Genomic DNA, 16,152 nt, shown 5'->3' on the forward strand with positions numbered 1-16,152 from the left:
AGCCCAAGGTGGTTCAGGCCCATTAGAATCCCAGCAAGCAGGCGGTGAAAGTTTGCAGCCAGTGAGCAGAAGGAGTATTAGGGTGGGCGTTATGTGGTCTAAAAAAACACACAAGAACAAAGGGGAAAGAAGGACCTTCTGAAATCAAGCTGACAGCATTCACGCACCACACAACGAATGAAGTAAATGCACGGCACTTGATTTGAACATTGTGCTAGGTATTTCACTGTCATCTATAACCATAAAGCAAGAGCTCAGCTTATGACGACTACAGATGGTACTTGAAGAATTGAGCATGAAAGTGTAGGAGAAAGTGGGGCGGTTGAAAGCTTTAGGAAATGGTGGCACCCCTTGGAAGTCATCTTGAATTACTGCCCAACACACTAGTCTTATCTTGCTGCATTCTTGTTTCTGCAACTCATTTTTATTTTCAACCCCCTTTGCTGTGCTGTAACATCACCATCATGGTCATCAATATGCACGCTGCGACATCTTTTCATGGCCAAACTATGGAGCATTCAAATCCTGAAGAGATTGTACCTTATGACATCCCCCTTCCCCCCGCCACGCCAAAATTGGCAAAACATCTGACAGGCTTCTTTGAGATCTCCACAGTAAGTTCGATAACAATGCTGGTTGTAGCATGACCTATTCTCAACTACACTCCGCCTCTGTCTGTAAGTGGTGCATTGATGTCATGAGCTAAGGTCTTCTATCCATCACTTTACTGACTGCCTTAAAATTCTGACATCATGAGAGTTCCCAGGAAACAGGCAATCGTTTGCATGATTCTGTTGTGGACAGTCAGAGAATTTAAATACTTTGTTTCATATAGGGCACATCATTGTGAACAAGAGCCTGAAGAGCAATATGCACGCAAGTGATGACTCCCAAGATTCTGTGAAAGCCAGTCGACCTTTAGAGAATGGTGTTGCCTTCTCTGATTACAACTGCTGGTGGTTATTGGGAAACATGATCAGGTCATTTGACTTGATGAATAAATCATCTGATAAATCTGTGGACAGCTTCTGGTCGACACTGTGGATGCCCCCAGTCGTAGCTTGGGTGGGGCCAAACTCATTAAATTGAGGGCCAAGGGGACATTGACAGTGGCCGGCAGTGCCATACTTATGAAAGATGTTGTCTGGAAGCCTTCCTGAGGGGTTGGCAATGGTCTGCCACAGTTTCCCTGCTAAACCTCAGTCTCCTTAGTTACATCCCTTCTGTCTTTCTCATGTAGTTGTAACTCGTCAGAGCACGGTTAGACCTGATGTGTTGTGTGCCACTGTGATCTGACAGGATGCCCTGCTTGCCACCTGACATTTCAGGCTACCTTTTTTACTTTTGCCGATTGTCCTTTGCCATCTCCAGTGCTATATAAGAACATAGGAAATAGGAGCAGGAGTAGGCCATATGGCCCCTTGAGCCTGCTCCGCCGTTCAGTAAGATTATGCCTGAACTTTTACATCAACTCCACTTTCCCACACTATCCCCATAGCCCTTGTTTCCCATAGTGCCCAAAAATCTATCGATCTCAGTCTTGAATATACTCAACGACTGAGCATCCACAGCCCTCTGCGGTAGAGAATTCCAAAGATTCACCACCCTCTGAGTGAAGAAATTTCTCCTCAGCTCAGTCCTAAATGGCCGACCCCTTATCCTGAGACTGTGACCCCTGGTTCTAGACTCTCCAGCCAGGGGAAACAGCCTCTCAGCATCTACCCTGTCAAGCCCTCTAAGAATTTTATACGTTTCAATTTCTTTTTATTCGTTCCTGGGATGTGTACGTTGCTGGCAAGGCCAGCATTTATTGCCCATCCCTAATTGTGCTTCAGAAGGTGGTGGTGAGCCACCTTCTTGAACCACTGCAGTCCATGTGGTGAAGGTACTCCCACAGTGCTATTAGGGAGGGAGTTCCAGGATTTGGACCCAGCGACGATGAAGGAACGGGATATATTTCCAAGTCAGGATGGTGTGTGACTTGGAGGGGGACCTGGAGGTGGTGGTGTTCCCATGCGCCTGCTGCCCTTGTCCTTCTAGGTGGTAGAGGTCGGGGGTTTGGGAGGTGTTGTCGAAGATCACCTCTCATTCTTCTAAACTCCAGAGAATATAAGCCCATTCTACTCAATCTCCCCTCAGGATAGCCCTCTCATCCCAGGAATAAATCTAATGAACATTCATTGCACCCCCTCTAAGGTAAGTATATCCTTCCATTGGTAAGGAGACCAGAACTGTACACAGTACTCCAGGTGTGGTCTCACTAAGGCCCTATATAATTGCAGCACTGAATGCAACTTTTGACAATTATTCCATTTCACAGAATGCAGTCACATTGATTCAATGTGAGACCTAATAATCTATATATATATATAAAAGAGCTCTTCTGTCTGTCCCGATGTCTGTCTGTCCCGATGTCTGTCCGTTCTCTATACGTTTGAAAGTTACAAAGCGTACCGACGCGCGCGTCGCCTCAAAAGAAAGCTTGCGATTCCGGACCGGTCATAGGCGTATTTACGTTTCGGCCAGACAAAAATCCCGCCCGCGGTATCCCAAAAACGTTCAGCGTTCCGCTCATTAGCGACCGTGTGACATCGAGGTCCACCAATCGGACGGCGGGTTCCTTCCTACAGTTGAGTGTCGAGTGACTCGACAATTGACCAATCCTACGCTTCGGTGACCTGACCGGTCGAACAATCGGTGCGTGTGTGGGCGGGCCTTATCCTTCTGAACCGAGGTGAGTGGCCGCCATCTTGATTTTTCACAATTTTTTCCCCCACACTTTCTGTGTGTTAGGGAACTAAGGTGAATATTTTAATGATGTGTTACGGAATTAAATAACAATTTAATAGGGGGGGGGGAGGGAGAGCCTCGGGAAATCGCCGGGGGGGGGGGGGGGGGGGGAGGAGAGAGCCTCGGGAAATCGCGGGGGGCTCGCGCCGCCCGCACATGCGCCGCCCGCCCGCAGCGGCCGTCCATCAGCCGCCCGATACGCGGGGGACCTCAGCTCCGGACCTCAGGCGCTAGGCAGGGGGAGGGGCGGAGAGAGGGACAGAGGGGAGTGGGGGAGGGAGGGAGGGAGACAGGGGAGGGGAGAGGAGGGGAGGGAGGGATAGGACAGGGAGAGGACATGACAGGGAGAGGGGGGACACACAGGGGCAGGGAGACCAAGCGCCCCAAAATTGCCCTCGCAACGCGGGGCTCCCCAGCTAGTAATGTATATTTGAATATGACGCTTTGTGCTATCACCAATCAGATTGATGATTAATGCACATCTCGAGCACTGTCGTGTTCAGAAGCAACTTTTACTCCACTGCGATCTTGAAGCATTGGGAAATGTTGTAAAATGAGGGTTGAATTGCTGTTCAGACATTAGGACAAATGTAAGAAGTCACACAACACCAGGTTATAGTCCAACAGCTTTATTTGAAATCACAAGCTTTCGGAGCGCTGCTCCTTCTTCAGGTGAAGTGGAGAAATGCATAAAGACACAGCTTATATAGTCAGAGAATCATGTCAGATGTTTACAGGTAACCTTTCCAACTGCCATTTATCACACCTCGGCAGAGAGATAATCACAGCAGTCAAAGGTGTGAATGGTGTCCAAACAGGTCAGTCAGGGAAACATTACATCAAAGAACAATGAGGTGGGGTCACAAGGGGTCAAATATTGCAGATGCTGGGGTCTGTATAAAAAACAAAAAAAGACAAAAAACATTTTTTTTGGCTGGAAATCACAGCAGGTCTGGCCGCATCTGTGTAGAGAGAACAAGCCAATGTCGACTTGAGTCTGGATGACCCTGCATCAGGTGGGGTTACATGTAGCGTGACATGAACCCAAGATCTCGGTTGAGGCCGTCCTCATGGGTGCGGAACTTGGCTATCAGTTTCTGCTCGACGATTTTGCGTTGTCGTGTGTCTCGAAGGCCGCCTTGGAGAATGCTTACCCGAAGATCGGAGGCTGAATGTCCTTGACTGCTGAAGTGTTCCCCGACTGGGAGGGAACACTCCTGCCTGGTGATTGTTGCGCGGTGTCCGTTCATCCGTTGTCGCAGTGTCTGCATGGTCTCGCCGATGTACCATGCTCCGGGGCATCCTTTCCTGCAACGTATGAGGTAGACAACGTTGGCCGAGTCACGAGCGTATGTACCATGTACCTGGTGGGTGGTGTCCTCACGTGTGATGATGGTATCTGTGTTGATGATCTGGCATGTCTTGCAGAGGTTGCTGTGGCAGGGTTGTGTGGTGTCGTGGTCGCTGTTCTCCTGAAAGCTGGGTAATTTGCTGCGAACGATGGTCTGTTTGAGGTTAGGCGGCTGTTTGAAAGCGAGTAGTGGAGGCGTGGGGATGGCCTTAGCGAGGTGTTCGTCGTCATCGATGACATGTTGAAGGCTGCGAAGAACATGGCGTAGTTTCTTCGCTCCGGGGAAGTACTGGACGACGAAGGGTACTCTGTTGGTTGTGTCCCGTGTTTGTCTTCTGAGGAGGTCTATGCGATTTTTCGCTGTAGCCCGTCGGAACTGTCGATCGACGAGTCGAGCGTCATATCCCGTTCTTACAAGGGCGTCTTTCAGTGTCTATAGGTGTCCATCGCGTTCCTCCTCGTCTGAGCAGATCCTGGTTCAGTTGGTAGCACTCTCACCTCTGCATCAGAAGGTTGTGGATTCAAGTTCCACTCCAGAGACTTGAGCACAAAAATCTAGGCAGACACTCCAGTGCAGTGCTGAGAGAGTGCCACACTGACGGAGGTGCCATCTTTCGGATGAAATGTTAAACCAAGGCCCCGTCTGCTCTCTCAAGTGGACGTAAAAGATCCCATGACATGATTCTGAAGAAGAGCAGGGGAGTTATCCCCGGTGTCCTGGCCAATATTTATTCCGCAATCAACATCGCTAAAAGACAGATTAACTGGTCATTATCACATTACTGTTTGTGGGAGCTTGCTGTGCGCAAATTGGTTGCCGCGTTTCCTACATTACAACAGTGACTACACTTCAAAAAAGTACTTCATTGGCTGTAGAGCTCTTTGGGACATCCTGAGGTCGTGAAAGGCGCTATATAAATGCAAGTCTTTCTTTCTTTTCAGTTCCAGGGCCCCTCTTTGATAACTTAGGCAGATGGCCAGTTTTCAGGTGCGGGTCTCAACAGTAAATACCAATAGCTTATTTGACTGGGAGGCATCATTGCAGTGGATCACAACCCCACTTATACATGTGCACTTTTCTGTGTGGGGGTGGAGTATTGCATAGTGATCAGGGCCGAGAAACCCAGCTGATTTTTGTTGCTTTTTTTTTTATAAATAAGTGTGGAGATGGTCAAAAGCACTTGTGCAGCTGAGAGTAAATAGCAACAAAAAAACCTTTAGCGTTGCACCGTGAACAATTTATTGTTTTGTAACGGTGAGAGAAATGAAAGAGTGAGGAGCCTGCCGCGATTGTCTGTTATATTTTATTATTGTATTTACAGCAGAAGAAAAACTGCTGGAAAAAGATACATTTTTGTAAATCTGTTTTTATCGGCCTGATTTTATTGAACACCGAAGAGGAAAAAGAGAATGATTTGGTTAATTATTTCTGGTATGGATTACTTTGGCAAGGATCAGAAATTTCCAGCCACTTACTGGAATTGATCTTGTTTATTTTGTTTTTCATTGTACAAAGTCTTCAGTTTGGTCTGTTAGACTGAAGCTAAGAAGGGTGGAATAGTCTTTCTAATTTTCTCGGGTGGAATAGTCTTTCTAATTTTCTCCCATAAGAAAGAGGAGTATGTCTACAGTTTTCAAGTTTCATATTCATTCATTTGATTGGATTTCTAGGTTGCAATCAAAACCTCCACCTTTTTCCACGGAAATCCTTTGAAGTTGCATCAAGTGTCTGAATACGAGAGTCCAAACTGAGGAAGGAAGGCAAGGAGCAAGAAGTAAGTGGGAATGATGATCAGCTGGACAGACTGTGTGCTGGGTCTTGGAGCCTCTTTCCATGGTACAGACCATACCACATCAAGCGCCACTCAGAGGGTTGAAATGTTTATACAGTGCACCTGGGTGATCTTCTGAAGCTGCCCTGTGATTTTAGAGAAGGAGCAATCATCAAATGGACCAAGAATGGGGTGCAGCTACCCGCCAGTAACAGGATACATAGCACAGCTCAGGCTCTCAAGATCACCAATACCGCACAGGATGACTCAGGCCTTTATAGTTGTACTAGCTGAAGTGCCCGGCGGTGCCGAGGCTTTTTCGAGGGCATGTTGTTGTTGGAAGAGAGAGAGAGAGCACGACTGGGGGGAAGAGAGAGAGCGACTGGGGGGGAAGAGAGAGAGCGACTGGGGGGGGGAAGAGAGAGAGCGACTGGGGGGGGAAGAGAGAGAGCGACTGGGGGGGGGGGAAGAGAGAGAGCGACTGGGGGGAAAAGAGAGAGCGACTGGGGGGAAAAGAGAGGGAGGGGGAGAGGGAGGGGGGGCAGGGGAGGGGGGGCAGGGGAGGGGTGGGGAGGGGAGGGCGGGGAAGAGGGGAGGGCGGGGAAGAGGGGAGGGCGGGGAAGAGGGGAGGGCGGGGAAGAGGGGAGGGAAGGGAGGGGGGGGAAGGGAGGGGGGGAAGGGAGGGAGGGGGGAAGGGAGGGAGGGAGGGGGGAAGGGAGGAGGGGGGAAGGGAGGGAGGGGGAAGGGAGGGAGGGGGAAGGGAGGGAGGGGGGAAGGGAGGGAGGGGGAAGGGAGGGAGGGGGAAGGGAGGGAGGGGGCGGAAGGGAGGGCGGGGGGGGAAGGGAGGGCGGGGGGGGGAAGGGAGGGGGGGAAAAGGGGGGGGGCGGGGGGGAGGGAGGGGACGGAGGGCGGGCTGCGGCCCCCCCCCCGAGGGTCGCGCCCCCCCCCCCCCCCCGAGGGTCGCGGCCCCCCCCCCCGCCGAGGTGAAGACCGCCGATTGCGCGCGCAGCAGGAGCTGAGACACGGCGTCTCTCTCTGGCTCGGCCGGCGGGCCCGGTTGCCAGGGTAACCGTGACGCTGACCAAGCCCCGCCTCCCGGCCGAGCCAGAGAGAGAGACGCCGCGTCTCAGCTGCTCCTGCTGCGCGCGCGGCCCCCCCCCCCCGCCCGAGGTGAAGACCGCCGATTGCGGCTGTGCGAGACGGCCGGGGGGCCGGTTGCCAGGGTGACGCTTGACGCTCAGCAAGCCCCGCCCCCCAGCCGAGCCAGAGAGAGACGCCGCGTCTCAGCTCCTGCTGCGCGCGCACCCTAGCGGCGCTGGGCTGAGGCTCGGCCCTCCAGCCTTCGAGTGGGGCCGAGAGGTGCCTAGCTCGGGCGTGGGTGCGAAGGAGAAGCCGAGGCTTCGAGGCCTACCTGGAAAAACGGGGAAAGGTAGGAAAATTAATGAGATTAGATAAGTTAATTACTTTCTAAATCATTTTTTTTTAAAATATGGCCGAGAAATTGAGTAGCCTTAGCGCCGCATTTGAGGCGCTAGAGGGCCTAGCGCCGGAGTTATGGCCAGTTTAGAAATTCCCTGGGGCCCTAGAATCGGCGGTAGACCGGTAGCGCTGCGCCGGCACCGATGATGTCATCGGTGTGCGCAGCGTCCCGGTTGCCGTGGTGACGGGCCCCAGCGCCGAAATTGAGTTGCGGCCGCCTCGCCCGTGGCAGCCGCAACTAAGATTTTTTCACCCGAGTCTTCCCCGAGTTAGCGCCGGCGCATTAAGGTCGCGCGGCGGCCGGCCGCTTTCCCGCCGGCCGCCTGCCCGCACCTCCCTCCCCGGACTCCTCCACCCCCCCCCCCGCGGAACAGATGCGTCTGGCCTGCAAGCCCGGCACTTGTCCGAGGTGCCGGGCTCATTTTTTTCAATATTTGAACGGACAGCGGGCGGGTGCAGGCAGCTCCTCCTTAACTGAAGGAGGAGGCCTGCACTTCCCCAGCCTGCCGCACCGCATCGGGTCCCGCAGCGCCGGATTAGCGCCGCAATGCGGCAGTCAGCGCCCATTGGGAGGCGCTCACGCCCGCCAGTAGCGCCGGCAGCCGTCTGGGCGCGGCGCTACTGAATTTTTGGCGCGCGCAGGGGGACTTAGCGCCGGCGCTAAATTTCCGGCGCTAAAGCCCTGGCGCGGCGCCAACTCAATTTCTAGGCCTATGTGTTTTAAAAGCAACGTTTTTTTTTAAGACGCAGAAAGCGGGAAAAAGAAAGGAAAAGTTTGGAATCAAGATGGCGGCGACTCACCTCAGTTCAGAACGATAAGGCCTGGCCACACACGCACCGATTGGCCCGGCGGCACACGCCAGCAACCCGGCGTACGATTGGTCGAGCTCGAGGTCACTCTGTCGATAATGAGCGGATGAGATGCTAATGAGCAGAACGTTGAAGGTTTTTGGGATACAGCGGGCGGGATTTTAGCCCGGCCGAAACGTAAATACGCTTAAAACCGTCTCGGAAGCGTAAGCTTTCTTTGGAGGTAACGCGCGCGTAGGTACGCCCTGTAACTTTCGAGCGCATAGCCCGACAGACGCACAGGCGATGACAGACAGAATGACAGACAGACAGACAGATGTACCGATTTATATATATAAGATAGATAACAAAGGGCCCAGCTGGTAACCAAATTTCCTACTTTGCCATTAATGTTTTACCTGCACTATTCTCCACGAAGGAGGTGGAGGAAGATGGTGATGTGTTAGAGGTAACCTCCAACAAGAAATAAGCAAGGCCCCCATACTGGATTTGGCCAGGAAAGGTACAGAACACACTTTTCACTGTCCCAGTCATGAAAACGGTCAAGTTCCGCTGCCCGGCTGGAGGTAACCCAATGCTTCGATGGTCAAAAAATGGCACGGATATCAATCCATCTCAACGAAGATTTGGATACAAGATCCAACCTGCAGCACTGGAGTCTCACCCTGGACAAGTTGAGCCTTTAGACACAGCCAATTACACGTGTGTGTAGTGGAGAATGACTACGGGAGCATCAATCACACGTATCAGCTGCACGCAGTTGAAATTAGCCAGCTGCCGATTGTGCAGCTCGCACTCCCCGCCAACAGGAGTGCGATTGTTGGCAGTAATGTGAAGTTTGTCTGTAAAGTGTACAGTTACCTCTGGCCACACATTCAGTGGCTAAAGCAGGTCCTCAACAGCTGGGAAATCGCGGGGTGGAGAGCCTCGGGAAATTGCGGGGGGGGGGGGGGGGCGAGCCTCGGGAAATCGCGGGGGGCTCACGCCGCCCGCACTGACCGCGCATGCGCCGCCCGCACTGACCGCGCATGCGCCGCCCGCACTGACCGCGCATGCGCCGCCCGCCCGCCCACAGCGGCCGTCCATCAGCCGCGCGATACGCGGGGGACCTCAGCTCCGGACCTCAGGCGCTAGGCAGGGGGAGGGGCCGGAGAGAGGGACAGAGGGGAGTGGGGGAGCGGAGGGAGACAGGGGAGGGGAGGGAGGGAGGGAGAGGAGGGGAGGGGAGGGAGGGATAGGACATGACAGGGAGAGGGGGGACACACAGGGGCAGGGAGACCAAGCGCCCCCCCAGCTAGTTAATACATATTGTGAATAGCTGGGGTCCAAGGACCGATCCCTGCGGTACCCCACTAGTCACTGCCTGCCACTCGGAAAAAGAGCCGTTTATTCCAACTCTTTGCTTTCTGTCTGCCAACCAGTTCTCTATCCAAGTCAATACCTTGCCCCCAATCCCATGTGCCTTAACTTTACACGCTAATCTCTTATGCGGGACCTTATCCAAAGCCTTTTGAAAGTCCAAATACACCACATCCACTGGTTCTCCCTTATCTATTTTACCAGTTACATCCTCAATAAATTCCAGTAGATTAGTCAAGCACGATTTACCTTTTGTAAATCCATGTTGACTTTGTCCAATCCAGTCACTGTTTTCCAAGTGCTCTGCTATTACATCTTTTATAATGGACTTTAGCATTTTCCCCACTACCGATGTCAGGCTTACCAGTCTGTAATTCCCCGTTTTCTCTCTACCACCTTTTTTGAACAGTGGGGTAACATTAGCTACCCGCCAATCCATGGGTACTGTTCCAGAGTCTATCGAATTTTGGAAGATGACCAGCAATGCATCCACTATTTCTAGGGCCACTTCCTTAAGTACCCTAGGATGTAGATTATCAGGCCCTGGGAATTTATCGGCCTTCAATCCCATCAATTTCTCGAACACCATTTCCCAACAAATACTGATTTCTATCAGTTCCTCCCTTTCATCAGACCCTATGTTCCCCGACATCTCTGGGAGGTTATTTGTGTCCTCCTTTGTGAAGACAGAACCCAAGTATGTATTTAATTGGTCTGCTATTTCTTTGTTTCCCCATTATAAATTCCCCTGATTCTGACTGCAAGGGACCTACGCTGGACTTCACCAATCTTTTTCTCTTCACATATCTATAAAAGCTTTTACAGTCAGTTTTTATATGTTCCCTGCAAGCTTACTCTCATACTCTATTTCCCCCCCTCTTAATTAATCCCTTTGTCCTCCTTTGTTGAATCCTAAACTGCTCCCAATCCTCAGGTTTACTGCTTTTTCTGGCCAATTTATATTGCCAATTTATATGGGAAACAGGAGCAAGAGGAACAAAAATGGGAAACCACCATTAAAATAGGATTAGCAAGGCAGTTAACAGGCTGTTAACTGCCTTAACTACCTGTCCCACCAGTTCCAGATGGGTCAGTTTGGGAGCGGCTAAACAGACACTCACAAAAATCGGGTGGGGGCGTGATGGAGGCCGGTTGGGTGTCTGAAGCCATTTTTTCCGACTTTCGCTACAGAACAACTCCAAACCCACCTCCTCAGAGCTATTAAAAGCAAGCCTTTGTGTCCTCCTCACAACTTGCTTTCCCACCTATCTTTGCATCATCAGCAAATTTGGCTACAGTACACTTAGTCCTTTCATCCAAGTCATTAATATAGATTGTAAATAGTTGAGGCCCCAGCACTGATCCCTGTGGCACCCCACTAGTTACCGTTTGCCAACCTAAAAATGACCCATTTATCCCGACTCTTTGTTTTCTGTTAGTTAGCCAATCCTCTATTACCCCCAACCCCGTGAGCTCTTATCTTGTGCAGTAACCTTTTATGTGGCACCTTATCGAATGCCTTCCAAATACACGGCATCTACTGGTTCCCCTTTATCCATCCTGCTCGTTACATCATCAAAGAACTCTAGTAAATTTGTCAAACACGATTTCTTTCATAAAACCATGTTGACTCTGCTTGATTGTATTATGATTTTCTAAATGTCCTGCTATTACTTTCTTAATAATGGATTCCAGCATTTTCCCAATGACAGATGTTAGGCTAACCGGCCGATAGATTCCTGCTTTCTGCCTCCCTCCTTTCTTGAACAGGGGCGTTACGTTTGCAGTTTTCCAATCCGCTGGGACCTCTTCCCGAATCCAGGGAATTTTGGTAGATTACAACCAACGCATCCACTATCTCTGCAGCCACTTCTTTTAAGACCCTAGGATGTAGGCCATCAGGTCCAGGGGACTGGTCAGCCTCAAGTCCCATTAGTTTGCCTAGTACTTTTTCCTCTAGTGATAGCCATTGTTTTAAGTTCCTCCCTCCCTATAGCCCCTTGATTATCAATTATTATTTGGATGCTTTTAGTGTCTTCTACCGTGAAGACCGATACAAAATATTTGTTCAAAGTCTCTGCCATTTCCCTGTTTCCCATTATTAATTCCCCAGTCTCATCCACTAAGGGGCCAACATTTACTTTAGCTACTCTCTTCCTTTTTATATACCTGTAGAAGCTCTTACTGTCTGTTTTTATATTTTTTGCTAGTTTATTTTCATAATCTATCTTCCCCCTCTATTATTTTTTTAGTCATCCTTTGCAAGTTTCTAAAAATTTCCCAATCCTCTGGCCTACCACTAATCTTTGCAACATTGTATGCATTTTCTTTCAATTTGATACCATCCTTAACTTCTTTAGTTAGCCACGGATGGTTCATCCTTCTCGTAGAGTCTTTCTTTCTCACTGGAATAAACCTTTGCTGAGAGTTATGAAATCTCCTTAAATGTCTGCCACTGCTTATCTACCCTTTAATCTATTTTCCCAGTCGACTTTAGCCAACTCTGTCTTCATACCTTTGTAATTGCCTTTATTTAAGTTTAGGACACTAGTTTCAGACCCACAAATTTCTCACCCTCAAACTGAATTTAAAATTCTATCATGCTATGATCACTCTTCCCTAGAGGATCCTTCACTATGAGATCATTAATTAATCCTGTCTCATTACACATTACCAGACCTAAAATAGCCTTCTCCCTGGTTGGTTCCACAACATATTGTTCTAAGAAACCATCCCAAATACATTCTATGAACTCGTCCTCAAGGCTACCCTTGCCAATTTGATTTGTCCAATCTATATGAAGATTAAAATCGCCCATGATTATAGAGTCATAGAGTTTTACAGCACAGAAAGAGGCCCTTCGGCCCATCGTGTCCGCGCCGCCCATCCACCCCTGTCCTGTCTAATCCCATTTTCCAGCATTTGGTCCATAGCCTTGTATGCAATGGCATTTCAAGTGCTCATCCAAATGCTTCTTGAATGTTGTGAGGGTTCCTGCCTCTACCACCCTTTCAGGCAGTGAGTTCCAGATTCCAACCACCCTCTGGGTGAAAAAGTTCCTCCTCAAATCCCCTCTAAATCTCCTGCCCCTTACCCTGAATCTATGCCCCCTTGTTATTGACCCCCCTACTAAGGGGAAAAGTTCCTCTTTATCTACCCTATCTATGCCCCTCATCATTTTGTACACCTCAATCAGGTCCCCCCTCAGCCTTCTTTGCTCCAAGGAAAACAACCCCAGCCTGTTTAGTCTTTCTTCATAGCTGAGGCGCTCCATCCCAGGTAACATCCTGGTGAATCTTCTCTGCACCCTCTCCAAAGCAATCACATCCTTCCTATAGTGAGGCGACCAGAACTGCACACAGTACTCCAGCTGTGGCCTCACCAGCGTTTTGTACAGCTCCATCATAACCTCCCTGCTCTTATATTCTATGCCTCGGCTAATGAAGGCAAGTATCCCATATGCCTTTTTAACCACCTTATCTACCTGTTCCGCTGCCTTCAGAGATCTATGTACATGTACACCAAGGTCCCTCTGACCCTCTGTACTTCCTAGGGTCCTACCACTCATTGTGTATTCCCTTGCCTTATTTGTCTGTCCAAAATGCATCACCTCGCACTTTTCAGGGTTAAATTCCATTTGCCACTTTTCCGCCCATCTGACCAACCCGTTTATATCGTCCTGTAGCCTGAGGCTTTCCTCCTCGCAATTTACCACCCCACCAATTTTCGTGTCATCTGCGAACTTACTGATCATACCTTTTACATTCTCATCCAAATCATTTATGTAGATCACAAACAACAAGGGACCCAGCACCGATCCCTGAGGTACCCCACTGGACACAGGCTTCCAGTCACAAAAGCATCCTTCGACCATCACCCTCTGCCTCCTGCCACTCAGCCAGTTTAGGATCCAACGCACCAAGGCACCCTGAATCCCATGGGCTCTTACCTTCTTGACCAGTCTCCTATGCGGGACTTTGTCAAAAGCTTTACTGAAGTCCATGTAAACCACATCCACAGCATTTCCCTCATCCACCCCCCTAGTCACCCCCTCGAAAAATTCAATCAGATTTGTCAGACATGATTTACCCTTGACAAAGCCATGCTGACTATCCCCGATTAATCCTTGCCTCTCCAAGTGGAGACTAATTTTGTCCCTCAGAATTTTTTCCAATAATTTCCCTACCACAGATGTTAGGCTCACTGGCCTGTAATTCCCTGGTTTATCCCTGCTACCCTTCTTGTATAATGGTACTACATTAGCTGTTCTCCAGTCCTCTGGTACATCCCCTGTGGCCAGAGAGGTTCTGAAAATTTGTGTCAGAGCCCCTGCAATCTCCTCCTTTGCCTCCCACAGCAGCCTGGGATACATCTCGTCCGGGCCTGGGGATTTATCCACTTTTTGGCCTGCTAAAACCGCTAGCACCTCCTCCCTCTCGATGCTAATATGTTCAAGTATGTCACAGTCCCCTTGCCCGATTTCTATGTCTGCATCGTCTCTCTCCATAGTGAACACAGATGCAAAAAATTCATTTAAAACCCCGCCTACATCCTCTGGCTCTACACACAGATTGCCACTTTGGTCCCTAATGGGCCCTACCCTTTCCCTGGTTATCCTCTTGCCCTTAATATACTTATAAAACATCTTAGGATGTTCCTTTCTTACAAGCCCCTGTTATTTCTTGATTTATACTCTGTCCTACAGTGTAGCTAATGTTAGGGGGCCTATAGACTTCTCCCACCAGTGACTTTCTTATCTCCACCCAAACTGATTCTATGTCTTCCTCTTCTGAGCCAATATCATTTCTCACTACTGCACTGATCTCATCCTTTATTAATAGAGCTGCCCCACCTGCTTTTCCTTTCTGCCTATCCTTCCGAAATGTCAAATACCCCTGAATATTCAGTTCCTGGCCTTGGTCACCTTGCAACCACGTCTCTGTAATGGCTATCAGGTCATACCCATTTATTTCTATTTGTGCTGTCAATTCATCTCTCTTGTTACGAATGCTGCGTGCATTCAGATAAAGAGCCTTTAATTTTGTCTTTTTACCATTTTTCCCTACTCTGACTCTATTTGCTGGTGCACACTTATGTTCGTATGCTCTGTCTCCTCCTGTCACACTCTGGTTATCATTACCCCTATCACTACCCTGCACTATTGCCTTCTCCTTTCTCTTTGACTTTCTAAATTCCCCTTCACGTGAACCCTCCCCCCCCCCACCCGCCATTATTTAGTTTAAAGCCCTATCTACCGCCCTAGTTAAATCTGAGATTGCTAGCTTTTTGTTAACCAAAGGTATTAAGGAATATGGGCCAAAGGCGGGTATATGGAGTTAGGTCACAGATCAGCCATGATCTCATTGAATGTCGGAACAGGCTCGAGGGGCAGAATGGCCTACTCCTGTTCCTATGTTCTTATCTGTGTCATCGGCAAATTTGGATATATGGCTTTCTATGCCATCATCTAAGTCATTAATAAATACTGTGAATAGTTGAGGACCTACACAGATCCTGTCAATTTGAGTACCTACCCATTATCCCGACTGCCAGTCTCCTGCTGCTCAGCCAGTTTCCTAACCAGGTCAATAATTTGCCTTCAATTCCATGGGCTTCTACCTTAGTTAACAGTCTCTCATGTGGGACTTTATCAAATGCCTTCTGGAAGCCCATATAAATAACATCCATAGACATTTCCCCTGTCCACTATTTTAGTCAGCTCTTCAAAAAATTTTGACAGGCATGACCTACCTTTCACAAATCCATGCTGACTCTCTCTGATCAACTGAAAATTTTGAGGTGTTCAGTCACCCTATCCTTAATTATAGACTCTAGCAATTTTGACAACAGATGTTAGGCTAACTGGTCTATAATTCCCTGGTTTCCCTCTTTCACCATTCTTAAATAGCGGAGTGAAATGCGCAATTTTGCAATCTAAAGAAACGGTTCCTGAATCGAGAAAACTTTAGAAGATTATAGTTGGAGCATCTGCAATATGCTCACCTACTTCCTTTAAAACCCTGGGATGGAAACCATCTGGTCCTGGGGATTTGTCACTCTTTAGTGCCATTACTTTCTTCAATATAGTTATTTCACTTACGTTAATTTTATTGAGTCCCTGTCCCAGATTCAAAAGTAGTTGCCTTGGGATTTCCGGCATGATATACTCTTATAACTGGGGGTACTCATCTCAGTGGTGCAAATTGTTGGTGTAGAGTACAGAAAACCTTGCACTGAAAGCAAGAAAGGAGGAGAAAAGCCCAATTAGCCCATTAAACCTCATTCCTTTGGTAGCCCAGCTCTCTCAGTTTAGCCTTCAGATGCATTTTGACTATCTCTAATGTTTGACTATCTCTAACATTTAAGGCGTTATTTTACAACTTCCAAAAAATATATATTCCACTGAGAACAAAAGGGTGTAAAAGAAAAGACAGCCATCCGTGGCTAAGACTAAAAACAAGGGCATATAAGGTAGCCAAATCTAGTGGGAGGATAGAGGATTGGGAAAACTTTAAAAGACAGCAAAAAATAACAAAAAGATTAAGAAAGGGAAGATAGATTATGAAAGTAAATTAGCTAAAAACAGATAGT

The 16,152-nt window shown here is 48.9% G+C and overlaps 1 protein-coding gene across 3 annotated transcripts in view; it reads right to left on the reverse strand.

Annotated features, from left to right (window-relative positions):
• c2h18orf54 (chromosome 2 C18orf54 homolog) overlaps positions 1-16,152 on the reverse strand; it is a 73,768-nt gene that overhangs the window by 9,212 nt on the left and 48,404 nt on the right. The gene's annotated exons all lie outside the window — the stretch shown is intronic.

Source organism: Somniosus microcephalus, chromosome 2, assembly GCF_052327205.1.
Source record: "Somniosus microcephalus isolate GS21.2 chromosome 2, FLI_Smic_1.0, whole genome shotgun sequence".
NCBI lineage: Eukaryota > Metazoa > Chordata > Chondrichthyes > Squaliformes > Somniosidae > Somniosus > Somniosus microcephalus.